This window comes from Triturus cristatus, chromosome 7 (assembly GCF_964204655.1).
Source record: "Triturus cristatus chromosome 7, aTriCri1.1, whole genome shotgun sequence".
In the NCBI taxonomy this organism is placed as follows: Eukaryota; Metazoa; Chordata; class Amphibia; order Caudata; family Salamandridae; genus Triturus; species Triturus cristatus.
Genome location: NC_140590.1, coordinates 1,203,685,701 through 1,203,708,963, shown reverse-complemented (window position 1 = coordinate 1,203,708,963; position 23,263 = coordinate 1,203,685,701).

Sequence of the window (23,263 nt, the reverse complement as noted above, 5' to 3'; positions counted from 1 at the left end):
TCCAGGCACAGTATTACAGCTTTGAATAGGTAAAATACCAATCAAGCCAACCTGAAATGAGTAAAAGCAACCCCTGACACAGTGTTTCGCTCTAATTAGAGCTCTTCAGAGAGGTATAGCTTTGTTCAGACACAACGGAGCACCCAGTATAAGTCAATGAAATACCCTTTCAGGCATAGAGTGACAAATAAATTATGCAAAAAAGAAGCAGAGAACTCTGGGTAGTTCTCAAGTTTAGGTCGAAAGCAGCCCCTGTATGGAGTACTCTCATCATCAGCGACACTCTAGATCTGCTCACCTCAAATGTCGGTTTTTCTACCAAAATCTTTAAGCATTGGATTAGCTCAGTGCCATCCACGCCGAGATAGAAAAGGACAAAGTCTTTTGCCATTTGTACAGCAAAGTCTTTAAGCATAGGACTAGCACAGTGCTGTCTTTGCCGAGCTGTAAATTGACAAAAGCCAATTACCACTCCAGACACAGTATTACAGCTTTGAATTGGTAAAATACCAATCAAGCCAACCTGAAATGAGTAAAAGCAACCCCTGACACAGTGTTTCGCTCTAATTAGAGCTCTTCAGAGAGGTATAGCTTTGTCCAGACACAAGGAAGCACCCAGTATAAGTCAATGAAATACCCTTTCAGGCATAGAGTGACGAATAAATTATGCAAAAAAGAAGCAGAGAACTCTGGGTAGTTCTCAAGTTTAGGTGGAAAGCAGCTCCTGTATGGAGCACTTTCAACACCAGCGACACTCTATATCTGCTCACCTCAAATGTCTGTTTTTCTATCAAAATCTTTAAGCGTAGGATTAGCACAGTGACAACCACGCCGAGATAGAAAAGAACAAAGTCTTTTGCCATCTGTTCAGCAAAGTCTTTAAGCATAGGACTAGCACCGTGCTGTCCTTGCCGAGCTGTAAATTGACAAAAGCCAATTACCACTCCAGACAGAGTATTACAGCTTTGAATTGGTAAAATACCAATCAAGCCAACCTGAAATGAGTAAAAGCAACCCCTGACACAGTGTTTCGCTCTAATTAGAGCTCTTCAGAGAGGTATAGCTTTGTCCAGACACAAGGGAGCACCCAGTATAAGTCAAAGAAATACCCTTTCAGGCATAGAGTGATGAATAAATTATGCAAAAAAGAAGCAGAGAACTCTGGGTAGTTCTCAAGTTTAGGTGGAAAGCAGCTCCTGTATGGAGCACTCTCAACATCAGCGACACTCTAGATCTGCTCACCTCAAATGTCGGTTTTTCTACCAAAATCTTTAAGCATTGGATTAGCTCAGTGCCATCCACGCCGAGATAGAAAAGGACAAAGTCTTTTGCCATTTGTACAGCAAAGTCTTTAAACATAGGACTAGCACAGTGCTGTCCTTGCCGAGCTGTAAAATGACAAAAACCAATTACCACTCCAGGCACAGTATTACAGCTTTGAATAGGTAAAATACCAATCAAGCCAACCTGAAATGAGTAAAAGCAACCCCTGACACAGTGTTTCGCTCTAATTAGAGCTCTTCAGAGAGGTTTAGCTTTGTCCAGACACAAGGGAGCACCCAGTATAAGTCAATGAAATACCCTTTCAGGCATAGAGTGACGAATACATTATGCAAAAAAGAAGCAGAGAACTCTGGGTAGTTCTCAAGTTTAGGTTGAAAGCAGCTCCTGTATGGAGCACTCTCAACATCAGCGACACTCTAGATCTGCTCACCTCAAATGTCGGTTTTTCTACCAAAATCTTTAAGCATTGGATTAGCTCAGTGCCATCCACGCCGAGATAGAAAAGGACAAAGTCTTTTGCCATTTGTACAGCAAAGTCTTTAAGCATAGGACTAGCACAATGCTGTCCTTGCTGAGCTGTAAAATGACAAAAGCCAATTACCACTCCAGGCACAGTATTACAGCTTTGAATTGTTAAAATACCAATCAAGCCAACCTGAAATGAGTAAAAGCAACCCCTGACAAAGTGTTTCGCTCTAATTAGAGCTCTTCAGAGAGGTATAGCTTTGTCCAGACACAAGGGAGCACCCAGTATAAGTCAAAGAAATACCCTTTCAGGCATAGAGTGACAAATAAATTATCCAAAAAAGAAGCAGAGAACTCTGGGTAGTTCTCAAGTTTAGGTGGAAAGCAGCTCCTGTATGGAGCACTCTCAACACCAGCGACACTCTAGATCTGCTCACCTCAAATGTCTGTTTTTTCTATCAAAATCTTTAAGCATAGGATTAGCACAGTGCCAACCACGCCGAGATAGAAAAGAACAAAGTCTTTTGCCATTTGTACAGCAAAGTCTTTAAGCATAGGACTAGCCCAGTGCTGTCCTTGCCGAGCTGTAAATTGACAAAAGCTAATTACCACTCCAGACACAGTATTACAGCTTTGAATTGATAAAATACCAATCAAGCCAACCTGAAATGAGTAAAAGCAACCCCTGACACAGTGTTTCGCTCTAATTAGAGCTCTTCAGAGAGGTATAGCTTTGTCCAGACACAAGGGAGCACCCAGTATAAGTCAATGAAATACCCTTTCAGGCATAGAGTGACGAATAAATTATGCAAAAAAGAAGCAGAGAACTCTGGGTAGTTCTCAAGTTTAGGTGGAAAGCAGCTCCTGTATGGAGCACTCTCAACACCAGCGACACTCTAGATCTGCTCACCTCAAATGTCTGTTTTTTCTATCAAAATCTTTAAGCATAGGATTAGCACAGTGCCAACCACGCCGAGATAGAAAAGAACAAAGTCTTTTGCCATTTGTACAGCAAAGTCTTTAAGCATAGGACTAGCCCAGTGCTGTCCTTGCCGAGCTGTAAATTGACAAAAGCTAATTACCACTCCAGACACAGTATTACAGCTTTGAATTGATAAAATACCAATCAAGCCAACCTGAAATGAGTAAAAGCAACCCCTGACACAGTGTTTCGCTCTAATTAGAGCTCTTCAGAGAGGTATAGCGTTGTCCAGACACAAGGGAGCACCCAGTATAAGTCAATGAAATACCCTTTCAGGCATAGAGTGACGAATAAATTATGCAAAAAAGAAGCAGAGAACTCTGGGTAGTTCTCAAGTTTAGGTGGAAAGCAGCTCCTATATGGAGCACTCTCAACAGCAGCGACACTCTAGATCTGCTCACCTCAAATGTCTGTTTTTCTATCAAAATCTGTAAGCATAGGATTAGCACAGTGCCCACCACACCGAAATAGAAAAGGTCAAAGTCTTTTGCCATTTGTACAGCAAAGTCTTTAAGCATAGGACTAGCACAGTGCTGTCCTTGCCGAGCTGTAAAATGACAAAAGCCAATTACCACTCCAGGCACAGTATTACAGCTTTGAATAGGTAAAATACCAATCAAGCCAACCTGAAATCAGTAAAAGCAACCCCTGACACAGTGTTTCGCTCTAATTAGAGCTCTTCAGAGAGGTATAGCTTTGTCCAGACACAAGGGAGCACCCAGTATAAGTCAATGAAATACCCTTTCAGGCATAGAGTGACGAATAAATTATGCAAAAAAGAAGCAGAGAACTCTGGGTAGTTCTCAAGTTTAGGTGGAAAGCAGCTCCTGTATGGAGCACTCTCAACACCAGCGACACTCTAGATCTGTTCACCTCAAATGTCTGATTTTCTATCAAAATCTGTAAGCATAGGATTAGCACAGTGCCCACCACACCGAAATAGAAAAGGTCAAAGTCTTTTGCCATTTGTACAGCAAAGTCTTTAAGCATAGGACTAGCACAGTGCTGTCCTTGCCGAGCTGTAAAATGACAAAAGCCAATTACCACTCCAGACACAGTATTACAGCTTTGAATAGGTAAAATTCCAATCAAGCCAACCTGAAATGAGTAAAAGCAACCCCTGACACAGTGTTTTGCTCTAATTAGAGCTCTTCAGAGAGGTATAGCTTTGTCCAGACACAAGGGAGCACCCAGTATAAGTCAATAAAATACCCTTTCAGGCATAGAGTGACGAATAAATTATGCAAAAAAGAAGCAGAGAACTCTGGGTAGTTCTCAAGTTTAGGTCGAAAGCAGCTCCTGTATGTAGCACTCTCAACATCAGCGACACTCTAGATCTGCTCACCTCAAATGTCGGTTTTTCTACCAAAATCTTTAAGCATTGGATTAGCTCAGTGCCATCCACGCCGAGATAGAAAAGGACAAAGTCTTTTGCCATTTGTACAGCAAAGTCTTTAGGCATTGGACTAGCACAATGATGTCCTTGCCGAGCTGTAAAAATGACAAAAGCCAATTCTCACTCCAGGCACAGTATTACAGCTTTGAATTGGTAAAATGCCAATCAAGCCAACCTGAAATGAGTAAAAGCAAACCCTGACAAAGAGTTTCGCTTTAATTAGAGCTCTTCAGAGAGGTATAGCTTTGTCCAAACACAAGGGAGCACCCAGTATAAGTCAAAGAAATACCCTTTCAGGCATAGAGTGACAAATGAATTATGCAAAAAAGAAGCAGAGAACTCTGGGTAGTTCTCAAGTTTAGGTGGAAAGCAGCTCCTGTATGGAGCACTCTCAACACCAGCGACACTCTAGATCTGCTCACCTCAAATGTCTGTTTTTCTATCAAAATCTGTAAGCATAGGATTAGCACAGTGCCCACCACACCGAAATAGAAAAGGTCAAAGTCCTTTGCCATTTGTACAGCAAAGTCTTTAAGCATAGGACTAGCACAGTGCTGTCCTTGCCGAGCTGTAAAATGACAAAAGCAAATTACCACTCCAGGCACAGTAGTACAGCTTTGAATGGGTAAAATACCAATCAAGCCAACCTGAAATGAGTAAAAGCAACCCCTGACACAGTGTTTCGCTCTAATTAGAGCTCTTCAGAGAGGTATAGCTTTGTCCAGACACAAGGGAGCACCCAGTATAAGTCAATGAAATACCCTTTCAGGCATAGAGTGACTGTCAGAAGCTGTGTCGGAAATCCCACGGAGGCAGAACGCTGCTAGCTCCCAATGCCCACCTCCCGGAACGCACTGTAGAATACAATGGCTCCAGGCAGGGGGAAAGGGGAATTGGATAAGAAGAGACACTCGAGCCTTTCTGGACTCCTTTTCTGTCTGGTCTTGATATTGTTGTCTGGAGTACCTAATGCACAGAGGGAGAAATCACTTAACTCTATGGACTCTAAATACCTGACTGCTTGGGTTCTTGCTTGTTGTTACCTTCCCTACCAGGGTTTGCTGGAGTTTGAGCTCCTCTTCTGATTCAGCTGACTACTTCTGGCATGTGTTTCTATCAACCTAATGCACAAAGAGATATTATTCAGTCAGGTGATTACCCATTCCCTCCTAAGTCTCTTACTCCTTCGCCTCCCCTTCTATTCTCTTACCTTGTGTAGTCTGACTGAATGATTAACAAGGGGGTTCTATAATTAGCGAAGACTGCTCTGCTCTTGGTGATTAGTGGAATGATCACAAAGTCTAATGAACACTAGTTCTGCTTCTGGTGATGGAATCCACAGGCAATTCTTGGCATTCAATGGAAGCGCGCAAAAAGGTAAGTAAAGGAAAGTTAGGAAGGAGAAATTAGGGAAGAACGCAAGCGGGGGATACGAAGGGGGGGGAGTACGCCTGGAGCGTGGTCTCTTACTTTCAGCAAATTAGTACAAGTTTTAGTCTTTCACAGCTGACCTTACTTGTTGCTGGACGTCTGGGCTTGAATTCATAACTCCCTTGAACACGACGATTTTCCGTCGAGCAGGAAGGCTGCCAAGTTCTCTGGAAATTATACTGCTTCTGTCTCTTCTCTCACTGAAGATTCTCAGACGCTCTGTGAAGGAATGTTCCAATATGACTGGAACTCGGAATTTCTCTCTTCACTATGCCTCTTCTGAGTTTACTAAAGAATTCGTCACGACCTGTGACGCACACTGGAATTCTTCTCAAAAACTACGGAGTTCACCCAAAACACAACTTCTCTCACAGAGGACTAAATTGAAGTGCGCATGAGAACGCTCTTCGCTGACGCACGAAACCTCATATCTCGCGAGATCCCATGCGTCAAACAGTACTTAGATTGTTCTGATGAGTCAAGCGGCCATCTTGAAATGGTGCGCATGATCTCTAGTAGGCATTTGTCCAAACATTACAGCAGGAGGGTTTGACCGTCACTCGAGATCTTTTCTGAGGCAAATTGAGGGTAGCAACGGTTCTTGCTTCCCTGACAGTACCCCCTCTCAAAGACCGATTTATCGGTCCTGGCTTTAATGGGTAACGCAAATGAAACTGTTTAATTAGTCTTGGGGCATGCACATCTTTAGCTGGTACCCAGGTTAGTTCTTCTGGCCCATAACCCTTCCAGTCAATTAAGTAGACTAACTTGCCTCTAACCCTCTTAGAGTCTAGCACCTCCTTTACCTCATATTCCAGGTGTTCTTTGATCTGTAAAGGGGGTGGCGGTCTGTCTACTCTGAGATTAGGAGCAGTCTTTTTTAAGAGGGACACATGAAAAACCGGGTGAATCCGTAACTGCTTGGGTAGCTTGAGTTTGCAAGTAACTGGACCCAGAACTTGTTCTATAGGAAATGGGCCTAAAAATCGAGGTTGAAACTTTCGATTTCCCTTCAATCCAAGATGTCGGGAAGATAACCACACAGAATCCCCCTTTTGATAAGGTGGGGCTTTTCTTCGATGTCGATCGGCCTGTTTCTTGTAACTTTCTTTTGCTTTCAACAGATTAGATTCCGCAGCCTTATGAGCAGAAGCCAAATCCATTAGCAAGTTACTAACTGCTGGAACTTCAAAATCTCCCTGATTACAAAAGGGGTTTGGATGTCTCCCGAAATTTAAAAAGAATGGTGAGTAACCTGTTGAAACGTTCTTGGCGTTGTTGTGTGCAAATTCCGCCATCCATAAAAAATCTGCCCATTCACCACCCCGATCCAGAAGAAACAGACGCAGATACTGCTCGAGCTCTTGATTTACTCTTTCAGTCTGGCCATCTGTCTCTGGGTGGTAGCTGGTAGAATGTCGGACTTCTACACCCAACCCTCGCATAAACGCCTTCCAAAAGTGGGATACAAATTGAGGGCCACGATCTGAAATCAGGATCTTTGGAACCCCATGAATTTTTACAACATTTTCTCTGAAAAGCTTAGCCAACTCTGGGGCCGACGGGACTCCTTTTGCTGGGATAAAGTGGCTCATTTTGGTGAAGGTGTCTACCACTACTAAGACGGTATCATAACCCTTACTCTGAGGAAGATCTACTATCAGGTCTAACGTGACCGTATGCCAGGGATGTTTTGCTGTGGGTAACGGTTGCAAGAACCCCTGAGGAGCCTGTCTACTGGATTTCCCTCTGGCACAGAGCCCACAAGACTCCACATATCTCCTGATCCGCGACCTCATGTCTGGCCACCAAAAATAGCGCTGGATTAAATCTATGGTCTTTAAAGTTCCTTTATGGCCTGCTAAAGGTTGATCGTGACAGTCTCTTAGAACCTGTTCCCGAAGTTCTTCAGTGGGCAAATACAGAGCTCCCTGACGATAAGGCAAGGCGTCCTTGATGACTCTTCCTTCCTCTTGACTTGCCCATTCAGCCATTTGCTCTGCGGACATCTGTCTGCTGATCTCTTCCTTAAAGTTCGCAACAGATAGTGTGCACACAATCTTAGTGTCTGGAATGATGGGTTGGGGAGTTACCACATGTTCTGTTCCTTCTGTTTGGATTCTGGACAAGGCATCCGCCTTCCCATTCCTACTCCCTGGGCGGTAGGTGATCACAAAGTCAAAATCTGCGAAATACAGGGACCAACGCAACTGACGGGGAGTTAGTGTTTTTGCAGATTTGAGAAATTGAAGGTTCTTGTGGTCTGTGAACACTGTTATAGTGTGTCGAGCCCCGAGTAAATGGTGTCTCCACTCCGTGAACGCATCCTTCACCGCCAACAGCTCTTTTTCTGCGATGGTGTAATTAATTTCAGCTGGATTTAATTTCCGGGAATGATACGCCACGGGGTGCAGTTGTCCAGTGGATTTGTGCTGCTGAGACAGGACTCCACCAATTGCTTGATCGGAGGCATCTGCTTCCACAAAAAAGGGTTCACAAGGATCTGCGTGTAGCAAGATGGGTGCCGAGGTAAAGCTGGACTTCAAATATTCGAAGGCTTGTTCTGCCTCTGGGGTCCAACTGAACTTCACTCCTTTCTTGAGTAGTTTGGTGATGGGGATGATCTTTTGCGAGAATCCCTGGATAAACCGACGATAGAAGTTAGCAAATCCTAAGAATCGCTGAATCTCCTTGACATCTTTTGGCGATGGCCAGTCCACCACCGCTTGAACCTTCTTGACATCCATCAAGATTCCTCCTGGGGATAAAACGAATCCCAAGAACTCCACCGTCTGCACACTAAAAGCACACTTCTCTAGTTTGACGTAGAGCTGATGCTGACGAAGCCTTTCGAGAACCGCCTTGACGTGCCTAGGATGTTCTTCGGTATTCTTGGAATATATCAAGATGTCATCTAGATATATTACTGCCACCTTATCCACCAAATCTCCCATTATGTCATTGATAAAGTGCTGAAAAGCTGCCGGGGCATTGCAAAGGCCAAAGGGCATTACCTGATATTCAAATAGCCCGTATTTGGTCCTGAAAGCGGTTTTCCATTCGTGCCCTTCCTTCATGCGAATTAAATGATAAGCTCCTCGAAGATCCAATTTAGTGAATATCTGAGCATCCTTGATCTGGTCAAGGAGAACGGAAATCAGTGGCAACGGGTAACGGTTCTTGACGGTGACCCGATTGATAGCACGATAATCTATGCATGTCCTCAAGGAGCCTTCCTTCTTCGGAATGAAAAAGAGCGGAGAGGATACTGGAGACTGTGACGGTCTAATGAATCCGTTGGCTAAATAGCGATCCAGGTACTCCTTGAGATAGCCATTCTCTGCTTCTGTCAACGCATAGATTCGACTGCAGGGCAGCGCAGCTCCTGGTTCCAACTCAATGGTGCAGTCGTAAGAACGATGTGGCGGAAGTCGTTCCGCTTCCTTTTCACTGAAAACATCTTGGAATTCTGCATATTCAGATGGAATGTCTAAGGTGTCTATGACCCCAATTGATTCTCCAGCAAACGATAACAAGGTGGCCAAGGATGGTTCTGAATTCTTGGATGGGGAGTCGAAACAATGTTCAGAGCAGAAGATTGAATCCATATCGACTGTCCGGTTTTCCCAATTTATCGTTGGATTATGTAATGTGAGCCAAGGGAGACCCAAAATTATCTGGAACTGAGGGGCGTCAATCAAATTAAATTGAAGGATCTCATGATGACCATTTACCTGGATCAGTTCCACCAACTCAGTGTGATGTGTGATTGGGCCTGAAGATAGATCGGTCCCGTCTACTGCACGAACAGATTCCTTTTGTTCCTTGCGCACAGCCAAAATTCCCATCCTTTTCGCATATTTGATGTCACAAAAATTGCCGGTGGCCCCGGAATCAATCATAATGGCCACACCACCAAATTCTTGATCTCGAAACTTCAAAGTCATATGCAGAATTAAATGCGGCGTCAGGGTCTGAAGGGTATTCATGACTTGATGAACTTCTGGAGTCTGATCTTCCGTTTGCGCCACCTGAGCGACTCCGCCTACAGATGGTTTTGAGAGTTTCCCTGACTAACAGTCTTCGGTCTTTTCGGACACTCTTTCACAAAGTGTCCCGGAGTTCCACAATACATGCATAACTTCTTTTGTCTTCTTAGTTCCTTTTCTTCCTTGCTTAAAGGCCCACGAACGGATCCTATCTGCATGGGTTCACTTTCTGCAGCTCCTCCCAAACCCTTACTCGTATCCGACCTTGCTCTGTCAAACCGGGGAAGGTTCCAGCGAAACTCTCTGGTCTTTCTTTCTCCTCTTCTTTCTGAACTTCGAAAGTCAATTTCCAGAACTAGATCTACCAACTCAGAGAATTCTGTGGGTCTGTTAGGAATCTGTGCCAGAGTATCTTTAATCTCATCTCGTAAACCCCGATAGAATAGGGCTGATCTTTTCTCCTCAGGCCAATTGGTTTCCACCAATAATTTATTAAATTGAGTTAGGTAAGTAAGAAGATCCCTGTTCCCTTGACGCAATTCTAACAACTCATTATCGGTAGCCTGGGAAATTCTGCGTCTATCAAAAATCCTAAGGAATTCTGTCTTGAAACGTTCAAAATCATATAGGAAGGGGTCATCTCTGGAAACTAAAGGCATGGCCCAATTCGCGGCATCACCCCCCAAATAGGATAGAATAAAGGCTACCCGGGACTGAGCATCAGGGAAAAGGGTGGAGCGACACATGAAATGCAAAGAACATTGGGTTAGAAAAAGTTGAGCCTTTTGAGGGTCACCATGAAATCTTTCGGGAGGGGCCAAAGGAATCAAGGGGGAAACCGAATGAATTACTTGAGCTACAGTGTGTGGGTCTTGAGCTGGTTGGGCACTACCAGAAAAGGTCGAGGCGGGAAGAGTTCCAGTGGAGATCTCACTAACTCTCTGGGACAGTTGTGTGGTTTCCTGTCGGGAAATTAACAGCTCCTGTCTTAAATTCTTATTTTCTTCATTTAGGGCTCCTAATTCCCGTTGAATTCCCTCCAACATTTCCCCTAATGCTTTCAAGCTGAAACCTTCAGCCATTCTGCCCAAGTGGGGAAATTCACGGCACTTCAATCTGTCAGAAGCTGTGTCGGAAATCCCACGGAGGCAGAACGCTGCTAGCTCCCAATGCCCACCTCCCGGAACGCACTGTAGAATACAATGGCTCCAGGCAGGGGGAAAGGGGAATTGGATAAGAAGAGACACTCGAGCTTTTCTGGACTCCTTTTCTGTCTGGTCTTGATATTGTTGTCTGGAGTACCTAATGCACAGAGGGAGAAATCACTTAACTCTATGGACTCTAAATACCTGACTGCTTGGGTTCTTGCTTGTTGTTACCTTCCCTACCAGGGTTTGCTGGAGTTTGAGCTCCTCTTCTGATTCAGCTGACTACTTCTGGCATGTGTTTCTATCAACCTAATGCACAAAGAGATATTATTCAGTCAGGTGATTACCCATTCCCTCCTAAGTCTCTTACTCCTTCGCCTCCCCTTCTATTCTCTTACCTTGTGTAGTCTGACTGAATGATTAACAAGGGGGTTCTATAATTAGCGAAGACTGCTCTGCTCTTGGTGATTAGTGGAATGATCACAAAGTCTAATGAACACTAGTTCTGCTTCTGGTGATGGAATCCACAGGCAATTCTTGGCATTCAATGGAAGCGCGCAAAAAGGTAAGTAAAGGAAAGTTAGGAAGGAGAAATTAGGGAAGAACGCAAGCGGGGGATACGAAGGGGGGGGAGTACGCCTGGAGCGTGGTCTCTTACTTTCAGCAAATTAGTACAAGTTTTAGTCTTTCACAGCTGACCTTACTTGTTGCTGGACGTCTGGGCTTGAATTCATAACTCCCTTGAACACGACGATTTTCCGTCGAGCAGGAAGGCTGCCAAGTTCTCTGGAAATTATACTGCTTCTGTCTCTTCTCTCACTGAAGATTCTCAGACGCTCTGTGAAGGAATGTTCCAATATGACTGGAACTCGGAATTTCTCTCTTCACTATGCCTCTTCTGAGTTTACTAAAGAATTCGTCACGACCTGTGACGCACACTGGAATTCTTCTCAAAAACTACGGAGTTCACCCAAAACACAACTTCTCTCACAGAGGACTAAATTGAAGTGCGCATGAGAACGCTCTTCGCTGACGCACGAAACCTCATATCTCGCGAGATCCCATGCGTCAAACAGTACTTAGATTGTTCTGATGAGTCAAGCGGCCATCTTGAAATGGTGCGCATGATCTCTAGTAGGCATTTGTCCAAACATTACAGCAGGAGGGTTTGACCGTCACTCGAGATCTTTTCTGAGGCAAATTGAGGGTAGCAACGGTTCTTGCTTCCCTGACAGTGACGAATAAAGTATGCAAAAAAGAAGCAGAGAACTCTGGGTAGTTCTCAAGTTTAGGTCGAAAGCAGCTCCTGTATGGAGCACTCTCAACATCAGCGACACTCTAGATCTGCTCACCTCAAATGTCGGTTTTTCTATCAAAATCTTTAAGCATAGGATTAGCTCAGTGCCATCCACAACGAGATAGAAAAGGACAAAGTCTTTTGCCATTTGTACAGCAAAGTCTTTAAGCATAGGATTTGCACATTGCTGTCCTTGCCGATCTGTAAAATGACAAAAGCCAATTACCACTCCACGCACAGTATTACAGCTTTGAATGGGTAAAATACCAATCAAGCCAACCTGAAATGAGTAAAAGCAACCCCTGACACAGTGTTTCGCTCTAATTAGAGCTCTTCAGAGAGGTATAGCTTTGTCCAGACACAGGGGAGCACCCAGTATAAGTCAAAGAAATACCCTTTCAGGCATAGAGTGACGAATAAATTATGCAAAAAAGAAGCAGAGAACTCTGGGTAGTTCTCAAGTTTAGGTCAAAAGCAGCTCCTGTATGGAGCACTCTCAACATCAGCGACACTCTAGATCTGCTCACCTCAAATGTCTGTTTTTCTATCAAAATCTTTAAGCATAGAATTAGCACAGTGCTAACCATGCCGAGATAGAAAAGGACAAAGTCTTTTGCCATTTCTACAGAAAAGTCTTTAAGCATAGGACTAGCACAATGCTGTCTTTGCCGAGCTGTAAATTGACATAAGCCAATTACCACTCCAGACACAGTATTACAGCTTTGAATTGGTAAAATACCAATCAAGCCAACCTGAAATGAGTAAAAGCAACCCCTGACAAAGTGTTTCGCTCTAATTAGAGCTCTTCAGAGAGGTATAGCTTTGTCCAGACACAGGGGAGCACCCAGTATAAGTCAAAGAAATACCCTTTCAGGCATAGAGTGACGAATAAATTATGCAAAAAAGAAGCAGAGAACTCTGGGTAGTTCTCAAGTTTAGGTCAAAAGCAGCTCCTGTATGGAGCACTCTCAACATCAGCGACACTCTAGATCTGCTCACCTCAAATGTCTGTTTTTCTATCAAAATCTTTAAGCATAGAATTAGCACAGTGCTAACCATGCCGAGATAGAAAAGGACAAAGTCTTTTGCCATTTCTACAGAAAAGTCTTTAAGCATAGGACTAGCACAATGCTGTCTTTGCCGAGCTGTAAATTGACATAAGCCAATTACCACTCCAGACACAGTATTACAGCTTTGAATTGGTAAAATACCAATCAAGCCAACCTGAAATGAGTAAAAGCAACCCCTGACAAAGTGTTTCGCTCTAATTAGAGCTCTTCAGAGAGGTATAGCTTTGTCCAGACACAAGGGAGCACCCAGTATAAGTCAATGAAATACCCTTTCAGGCATAAAGTGACGAATACATTATGGAAAAAAGAAGCAGAGAACTCTGGGTAGTTCTCAAGATTAGGTGGAAAGCAGCTTCTGTATGGAGCACTCTCAACACCAGCGACACTCTAGATCTGCTCACCTCAAATGTCTGTTTTTCTATCAAAATCTTTAAGCATAGGATTAGCACAGTGCCATCCACGCCGAGATAGAAAAGGACAAAGTCTTTTGCCATTTGTACAGCAAAGTCTTTAAGCATAGGATTAGCACAGTGCTGTCCTTGCCGAGCTGTAAAATGACAAAAGCCAATTACCACTCCAGGCACAGTATTACAGCTTTGAATTGGTAAAATCCCAAACAAGCCAACCTGAAATGAGTAAAAGCAACCCCTGACACAGTGTTTCGCTCTAATTAGAGCTCTTCAGAGAGGTATAGCTTTGTCCAGACACAAGGGAGCACCCAGCATAAGTCAAAGAAATACCCTTTCACGCATAGAGTGACAAATAAATTATGCAAAAAAGAAGCAGAGAACTCTGGGTAGTTCTCAAGTTTAGGTGGAAAGCAGCTCCTGTATGGAGCACTCTCAACACCAGCGACACTCTAGATCTGCTCACCTCAAATGTCTGTTTTTCTTTCAAAATATTTAAGCATAGGATTAGCACAGTGCCAACCACGCCGAGATAGAAAAGGACAAAGTCTTTTGCCATTTGTACAGCAAAGGCTTTAAGCATAGGACTAGCACAGTGCTGTCCTTGCCGATCTGTAAAATGACAAAAGGCAATTACCACTCCAGGCACAGTATTACAGCTTTGAATGGGTAAAATACCAATCAAGCCAACCTGAAATGAGTAAAAGCAACCCCTAACAAAGTGTTTCGCTCTAATTAGAGCTCTTCAGAGAGGTATAGCTTTGTCCAGACACAAGGGAGCACCAAGTATAAGTCAATGAAATACCCTTTCAGGCATAGAGTGACAAATAAATTATGCAAAAAAGAAGCAGAGAACTCTGGGTAGTTCTCAAGTTTAGGTGGAAAGCAGCTCCTGTATGGAGCACTCTCAACACCAGCGACACTCTAGATCTGCTCACCTCAAATGTCTGTTTTTCTTTCAAAATATTTAAGCATAGGATTAGCACAGTGCCAACCACGCCGAGATAGAAAAGGACAAAGTCTTTTGCCATTTGTACAGCAAAGTCTTTAAGCATAGGATTAGCACAGTGCTGTCCTTGCCGAGCTGTAAAATGACGAAAGCCAATTACCACTCCAGGCACAGTATTACAGCTTTGAATTGGTAAAATCCCAAACAAGCCAACCTGAAATGAGTAAAAGCAACCCCTGACACAGTGTTTCGCTCTAATTAGAGCTCTTCAGAGAGATATAGCTTTGTCCAGACACAAGGGAGCACCCAGCATAAGTCAAAGAAATACCCTTTCAGGCATAGAGTGACGAATAAATTACACAAAAAAAAAAAGAAGCAGAGAACTCTGGGTAGTTCTCAAGTTTAGGTGGAAAGCAGCTCCTGTATGGAGCACTTTCAACAGCAGCGACACTCTAGATCTGCTCACCTCAAATGTCTGTTTTTCTATCAAAATCTTTAAGCATAGGATTAGCACAGTGCCAACCACGCCGAGATAGATAAGAACAAAGTCTTTTGCCATCTGTTCAGCAAAGTCTTTAAGCATAGGACTAGCACAGTGCTGTCCTTGCCGAGCTGTAAATCGACAAAAGCCAATTACCATTCCAGACACAGTATTACAGCTTTGAATTGGTAAAATACCAATCAAGCCAACCTGATATGAGTAAAAGCAACCCCTAACACAGTGTTTCGCTCTAATTAGAGCTCTTCAGAGAGGTATAGCTTTGTCCAGACACAAGGGAGCACCCAGTATAAGTCAATGAAATACCCTTTCAGGCATAGAGTGAGGAATAAATTATGCAAAAAAGAAGCAGAGAACTCTGGGTAGTTCTCAAGTTTAGGTGGAAAGCAGATCCTGTATGGAGCACTCTCAACATCAGCGACACTCTAGATCTGCTCACCTCAAATGTCGGTTTTTCTACCAAAATCTTTAAGCATTGGATTAGCTCAGTGCCATCCACGCCGAGATAGAAAAGGACAAAGTCTTTTGCCATTTGTACAGCAAAGTCTTTAAGCATAGGACTAGCACAATGCTGTCCTTGCCGAGCTGTAAAATGACAAAAGCCAATTACCACTCCAGGCTCAGTATTACAGCTTTGAATTGGTAAAATACCAATCAATCCAACCTGCAATGAGTAAAAGCAACCCCTGACAAAGTGTTTCGCTCTAATTAGAGCTCTTCCGAGAGGTATAGCTTTGTCCAGACACAAGGGAGCACCCAGTATAAGTCAAAGAAATACCCTTTCAGGCATAGAGTGACGAATAAATTATGCAAAAAAGAAGCAGAGAACTCTGGGTAGTTCTCAAGTTTAGGTGGAAAGCAGCTCCTGTATGGAGCACTTTCAACACCAGCGACACTCTAGATCTGCTCACCTCAAATGTCTGTTTTTCTATCAAAACCTTTAAGCATAGGATTAGCACAGTGCCAACCTCGCCGAGATAGAAAAGGACAAAGTCTTTTGCCATTTGTACAGCAAAGTCTTTAAGCATAGGACTAGCACAGTGCTGTCTTTGCCGAGCTGTAAATTGACAAAAGCCAATTACCACTCCAGACACAGTATTACAGCTTTGAATTGGTAAAATACCAATCAAGCCAACCTGAAATGAGTAAAAGCAACCCCTGACACAGTGTTTCGATCTAATTAGGGTTTCTTCAGAGAGGTATAGCTTTGTCCAGACACAAGGGAGCACCCAGTATAAGTCAATGAAATACCCTTTCAGGCATAGAGTGACGAATAAATTATGCAAAAAAGAAGCAGAGAACTCTGGGTAGTTCTCAAGTTTAGGTGGAAAGCAGCTCCTGTATGGAGCACTTTCAACACCAGCGACACTCTATATCTGCTCACCTCAAATGTCTGTTTTTCTATCAAAATCTTTAAGCGTAGGATTAGCACAGTGCCAACCACGCCGAGATAGAAAAGAACAAAGTCTTTTCCCATCTGTTCAGCAAAGTCTTTAAGCATAGGACTAGCACCGTGCTGTCCTTGCCGAGCTGTAAATTGACAAAAGCCAATTACCACTCCAGACAGAGTATTACAGCTTTGAATTGGTAAAATACCAATCAAGCCAACCTGAAATGAGTAAAAGCAACCCCTGACACAGTGTTTCGCTCTAATTAGAGCTCTTCAGAGAGGTATAGCTTTGTTCAGACACAACGGAGCACCCAGTATAAGTCAATGAAATACCCTTTCAGGCATAGAGTGACAATTAACTTATGCAAAAAAGAAGCAGAGAACTCTGGGTAGTTCTCAAGTTTAGGTCGAAAGCATCTCCTGTATGGAGCACTCTCAACATCAGCGACACTCTAGATCTGCTCACCTCAAATGTCGGTTTTTCTACCAAAATCTTTAAGCATTGGATTAGCTCAGTGCCATCCACGCCGAGATAGAAAAGGACAAAGTCTTTTGCCATTTGTACAGCAAAGTCTTTAAGCATAGGACTAGCACAATGCTGTCCTTGCCGAGCTGTAAAATGACAAAAGCCAATTACCACTCCAGGCTCAGTATTACAGCTTTGAATTGGTAAAATACCAATCAATCCAACCTGAAATGAGTAAAAGCAACCCCTGACAAAGTGTTTCGCTCTAATTAGAGCTCTTCCGAGAGGTATAGCTTTGTCCAGACACAAGGGAGCACCCAGTATAAGTCAAAGAAATACCCTTTCAGGCATAGAGTGACGAATAAATTATGCAAAAAAGAAGCAGAGAATTCTGGGTAGTTCTCAAGTTTAGGTGGAAAGCAGCTCCTGTATGGAGCACTTTCAACATCAGCGACACTCTAGATCTGCTCACCTCAAATGTCTGTTTTTCTATCAAAATCTTTAAGCATAGGATTAGCACAGTGCCAACCACGCCGAGATAGAAAAGATCAAAGTCTTTTGCCATATGTTCAGCAAAGTCTTTAAGCATAGGACTAGCACAGTGCTGTCCTTGCCGAGCTGTAAATTGACAAAAGCCAATTACCACTCCAGACACAGTATTACAGCTTTGAATTGGTAAAATACCAACCAAGCCAACCTGAAATGAGTAAAAGCAACCCCTGACACAGTGTTTCGCTCTAATTAGAGCTCTTCAGAGAGGTATAGCTTTGTCCAGACACAAGGGAGCACCCAGTATAAGTCAATGAAATACCCTTTCAGGCATAGAGTGACGAATAAATTATGCAAAAAAGAAGCAGAGAACTCTGGGTAGTTCTCAAATTTAGGTGGAAAGCAGCTCCTGTATGGAGCACTCCCAACACCAGCGACACTCTAGATCTGCTCACCTCAAATGTCTGTTTTTCTATCAAAATCTGTAAGCATAGGATTAGCTCAGTGCCATCCACGCCGAGATAGAAAAGGACAAAGTCTTTTGCCATTTGTACAGCAAAGTCTTTAAGCATAGGACTAGCACAGTGCTGTCCTTGCCGAGCTGTAAAATGACGAAAGCCAATTACCACTCCAGGCACAGTATTACAGCTTTGAATAGGTAAAATACCAATCAAGCCAACCTGAAATGAGTAAAAGCAACCCCTGACACAGTGTTTCGCTCTAATTAGAGCTCTTCAGAGAGGTATAGCTTTGTTCAGACTCAACGGAGCACCCAGTATAAGTCAATGAAATACCCTTTCAGGCATAGAGTGACAAATAAATTATGCAAAAAAGAAGCAGAGAACTCTGGGTAGTTCTCAAGTTTAGGTCGAAAGCAGCCCCTGTATGGAGTACTCTCAACACCAGCGACACTCTAGATCTGCTCACCTCAAATGTCTGTTTTTCTTTCAAAATATTTAAGCATAGGATTAGCACAGTGCCAACCACGCCGAGATAGAAAAGGACAAAGTCTTTTGCCATTTGTACAGCAAAGGCTTTAAGCATAGGACTAGCACAGTGCTGTCCTTGCCGATCTGTAAAATGACAAAAGGCAATTACCACTCCAGGCACAGTATTACAGCTTTGAATGGGTAAAATACCAATCAAGCCAACCTGAAATGAGTAAAAGCAACCCCTGACAAAGTGTTTCGCTCTAATTAGAGCTCTTCAGAGAGGTATAGCTTTGTCCAGACACAAGGGAGCACCCAGTATAAGTCAATGAAATACCCTTTCAGGCATAGAGTGACAAATAAATTATGCAAAAAAGAAGCAGAGAACTCTGGGTAGTTCTCAAGTTTAGGTGGAAAGCAGCTCCTGTATGGAGCAGTTTCAACACCAGCGACACTCTAGATCTGCTCACCTCAAATGTCTGTTTTTCTATCAAAATCTTTAAGCATAGGATTAGACAGTGCCATCCACGCCGAGATAGAAAAGGTCAAAGTCTTTTGCCATTTGTACAGCAAAGTCTTTAAGCATAGGATTAGCACAGTGCTGTCCTTGCCGAGCTGTAAAATGACGAAAGCCAATTACCACTCCAGGCACAGTATTACAGCTTTGAATTGGTAAAATCCCAAACAAGCCAACCTGAAATGAGTAAAAGCAACCCCTGACACAGTGTGTCGCTCTAATTAGAGCTCTTCAGAGAGATATAGCTTTGTCCAGACACAAGGGAGCACCCAGCATAAGTCAAAGAAATACCCTTTCAGGCATAGAGTGACGAATAAATTATACAAAAAAAAAAGAAGCAGAGAACTCTGGGTAGTTCTCAAGTTTAGGTGGAAAGCAGCTCCTGTATGGAGCACTTTCAACAGCAGCGACACTCTAGATCTGCTCACCTCAAATGTCTGTTTTTCTATCAAAATCTTTAAGCATAGGATTAGCACAGTGCCAACCACGCCGAGATAGATAAGAACAAAGTCTTTTGCCATCTGTTCAGCAAAGTCTTTAAGCATAGGACTAGCACAGTGCTGTCCTTGCCGAGCTGTAAATCGACAAAAGCCAATTACCACTCCAGACACAGTATTACAGCTTTGAATTGGTAAAATACCAATCAAGCCAACCTGATATGAGTAAAAGCAACCCCTGACACAGTGTTTCGCTCTAATTAGAGCTCTTCAGAGAGGTATAGCTTTGTCCAGACACAAGGGAGCACCCAGTATAAGTCAATGAAATACCCTTTCAGGCATAGAGTGAGGAATAAATTATGCAAAAAAGAAGCAGAGAACTCTGGGTAGTTCTCAAGTTTAGGTGGAAAGCAGATCCTGTATGGAGCACTCTCAACATCAGCGACACTCTAGATCTGCTCACCTCAAATGTCGGTTTTTCTACCAAAATCTTTAAGCATTGGATTAGCTCAGTGCCATCCACGCCGAGATAGAAAAGGACAAAGTCTTTTGCCATTTGTACAGCAAAGTCTTTAAGCATAGGACTAGCACAATGCTGTCCTTGCCGAGCTGTAAAATGACAAAAGCTAATTACCACTCCAGGCTCAGTATTACAGCTTTGAATTGGTAAAATACCAATCAATCCAACCTGCAATGAGTAAAAGCAACCCCTGACAAAGTGTTTCGCTCTAATTAGAGCTCTTCCGAGAGGTATAGCTTTGTCCAGACACAAGGGAGCACCCAGTATAAGTCAAAGAAATACCCTTTCAGGCATAGAGTGACGAATAAATTATGCAAAAAAGAAGCAGAGAACTCTGGGTAGTTCTCAAGTTTAGGTCGAAAGCATCTCCTGTATGGAGCACTCTCAACATCAGCGACACTCTAGATCTGCTCACCTCAAATGTCGGTTTTTCTACCAAAATCTTTAAGCATTGGATTAGCTCAGTGCCATCCACGCCGAGATAGAAAAGGACAAAGTCTTTTGCCATTTGTACAGCAAAGTCTTTAAGCATAGGACTAGCACAATGCTGTCCTTGCCGAGCTGTAAAATGACAAAAGCCAATTACCACTCCAGGCTCAGTATTACAGCTTTGAATTGGTAAAATACCAATCAATCCAACCTGAAATGAGTAAAAGCAACCCCTGACAAAGTGTTTCGCTCTAATTAGAGCTCTTCCGAGAGGTATAGCTTTGTCCAGACACAAGGGAGCACCCAGTATAAGTCAAAGAAATACCCTTTCAGGCATAGAGTGACGAATAAATTATGCAAAAAAGAAGCAGAGAATTCTGGGTAGTTCTCAAGTTTAGGTGGAAAGCAGCTCCTGTATGGAGCACTTTCAACACCAGCGACACTCTAGATCTGCTCACCTCAAATGTCTGTTTTTCTATCAAAATCTTTAAGCATAGGATTAGCACAGTGCCAACCACGCCGAGATAGAAAAGATCAAAGTCTTTTGCCATATGTACAGCAAAGTCTTTAGGCATAGGACTAGCACAGTGCTGTCCTTGCCGAGCTGTAAATTGACAAAAGCCAATTACCACTCCAGACACAGTATTACAGCTTTGAATTGGTAAAATACCAACCAAGCCAACCTGAAATGAGTAAAAGCAACCCCTGACACAGTGTTTCGCTCTAATTAGAGCTCTTCAGAGAGGTATAGCTTTGTCCAGACACAAGGGAGCACCCAGTATAAGTCAATGAAATACCCTTTCAGGCATAGAGTGACGAATAAATTATGCAAAAAAGAAGCAGAGAACTCTGGGTAGTTCTCAAATTTAGGTGGAAAGCAGCTCCTGTATGGAGCACTCCCAACACCAGCGACACTCTAGATCTGCTCACCTCAAATGTCTGTTTTTCTATCAAAATCTGTAAGCATAGGATTAGCTCAGTGCCATCCACGCCGAGATAGAAAAGGACAAAGTCTTTTGCCATTTGTACAGCAAAGTCTTTAAGCATAGGACTAGCACAGTGCTGTCCTTGCCGAGCTGTAAAATGACGAAAGCCAATTACCACTCCAGGCACAGTATTACAGCTTTGAATAGGTAAAATACCAATCAAGCCAACCTGAAATGAGTAAAAGCAACCCCTGACACAGTGTTTCGCTCTAATTAGAGCTCTTCAGAGAGGTATAGCTTTGTTCAGACACAACGGAGCACCCAGTATAAGTCAATGAAATACCCTTTCAGGCATAGAGTGACAAATAAATTATGCAAAAAAGAAGCAGAGAACTCTGGGTAGTTCTCAAGTTTAGGTCGAAAGCAGCCCCTGTATGGAGTACTCTCAACACCAGCGACACTCTAGATCTGCTCACCTCAAATGTCTGTTTTTCTTTCAAAATATTTAAGCATAGGATTAGCACAGTGCCAACCACGCCGAGATAGAAAAGGACAAAGTCTTTTGCCATTTGTACAGCAAAGGCTTTAAGCATAGGACTAGCACAGTGCTGTCCTTGCCGATCTGTAAAATGACAAAAGGCAATTACCACTCCAGGCACAGTATTACAGCTTTGAATGGGTAAAATACCAATCAAGCCAACCTGAAATGAGTAAAAGCAACCCCTGACAAAGTGTTTCGCTCTAATTAGAGCTCTTCAGAGAGGTATAGCTTTGTCCAGACACAAGGGAGCACCCAGTATAAGTCAATGAAATACCCTTTCAGGCATAGAGTGACAAATAAATTATGCAAAAAAGAAGCAGAGAACTCTGGGTAGTTCTCAAGTTTAGGTGGAAAGCAGCTCCTGTATGGAGCACTCTCAACACCAGCGACACTCTAGATCTGCTCACCTCAAATGTCTGTTTTTCTTTCAAAATATTTAAGCATAGGATTAGCACAGTGCCAACCACGCCGAGATAGAAAAGGACAAAGTCTTTTGCCATTTGTACAGCAAAGGCTTTAAGCATAGGACTAGCACAGTGCTGTCCTTGCCGAGCTGTAAATTGACAAAAGCCAATTACCACTCCAGACACAGTATTACAGCTTTGAATTGGTTAAATACCAATCAAGCCAACCTGAAATGAGTAAAAGCAACCCCTGACACAGTGTTTCGCTCTAATTAGAGCTCTTCAGAGAGGTATAGCTTTGTCCAGACACAAGGGAGCACCCAGTATAAGTCAATGAAATACCCTTTCAGGCATAGAGTGACGAATAAATTATGCAAAAAAGAAGCAGAGAACTCTGGGTAGTTCTCAGGTTTAGGTGGAAAGCAGCTCCAGTATGGAGCACTCTCAACACCAGCGACACTCTAGATCTGCTCACCTCAAATGTCTGTTTTTCTATCAAAATATTTAAGCATAGGATTAGCACAGTGCCAACCACGCCGAGATAGAAAAGGACAAAGTCTTTTGCCATTTGTACAGCAAAGTCTTTAAGCATAGGACTAGCACAATGCTGTCCTTGCCGAGCTGTAAAATGACAAAAGCCAATTACCACTCCAGGCTCAGTATTACAGCTTTGAATTGGTAAAATACCAATCAAGCCAACCTGAAATGAGCAAAAGCAACCCCTGACAAAGTGTTTCGCTCTAATTAGAGCTCTTCCGAGAGGTATAGGTTTGTCCAGACACAAGGGAGCACCCTGTATAAGTCAAAGAAATACCCTTTCAGGCATAGAGTGACGAATACATTATGCAAAAAAGAAGCAGAGAACTCCGGGTAGTTCTCAAGTTTAGGTGGAAAGCAGCTCCTGTATGGAGCACTTTCAACAGCAGCGACACTCTAGATCTGCTCACCTCAAATGTCTGTTTTTCTATCAAAATCTTTAAGCATAGGATTAGCACAGTGCCAACCACGCCGAGATAGATAAGAACAAAGTCTTTTGCCATCTGTTCAGCAAAGTCTTTAAGCATAGGACTAGCACAGTGCTGTCCTTGCCGAGCTGTAAATCGACAAAAGCCAATTACCACTCCAGACACAGTATTACAGCTTTGAATTGGTAAAATACCAATCAAGCCAACCTGATATGAGTAAAAGCAACCCCTGACACAGTGTTTCGCTCTAATTAGAGCTCTTCAGAGAGGTATAGCTTTGTCCAGACACAAGGGAGCACCCAGTATAAGTCAATGAAATACCCTTTCAGGCAT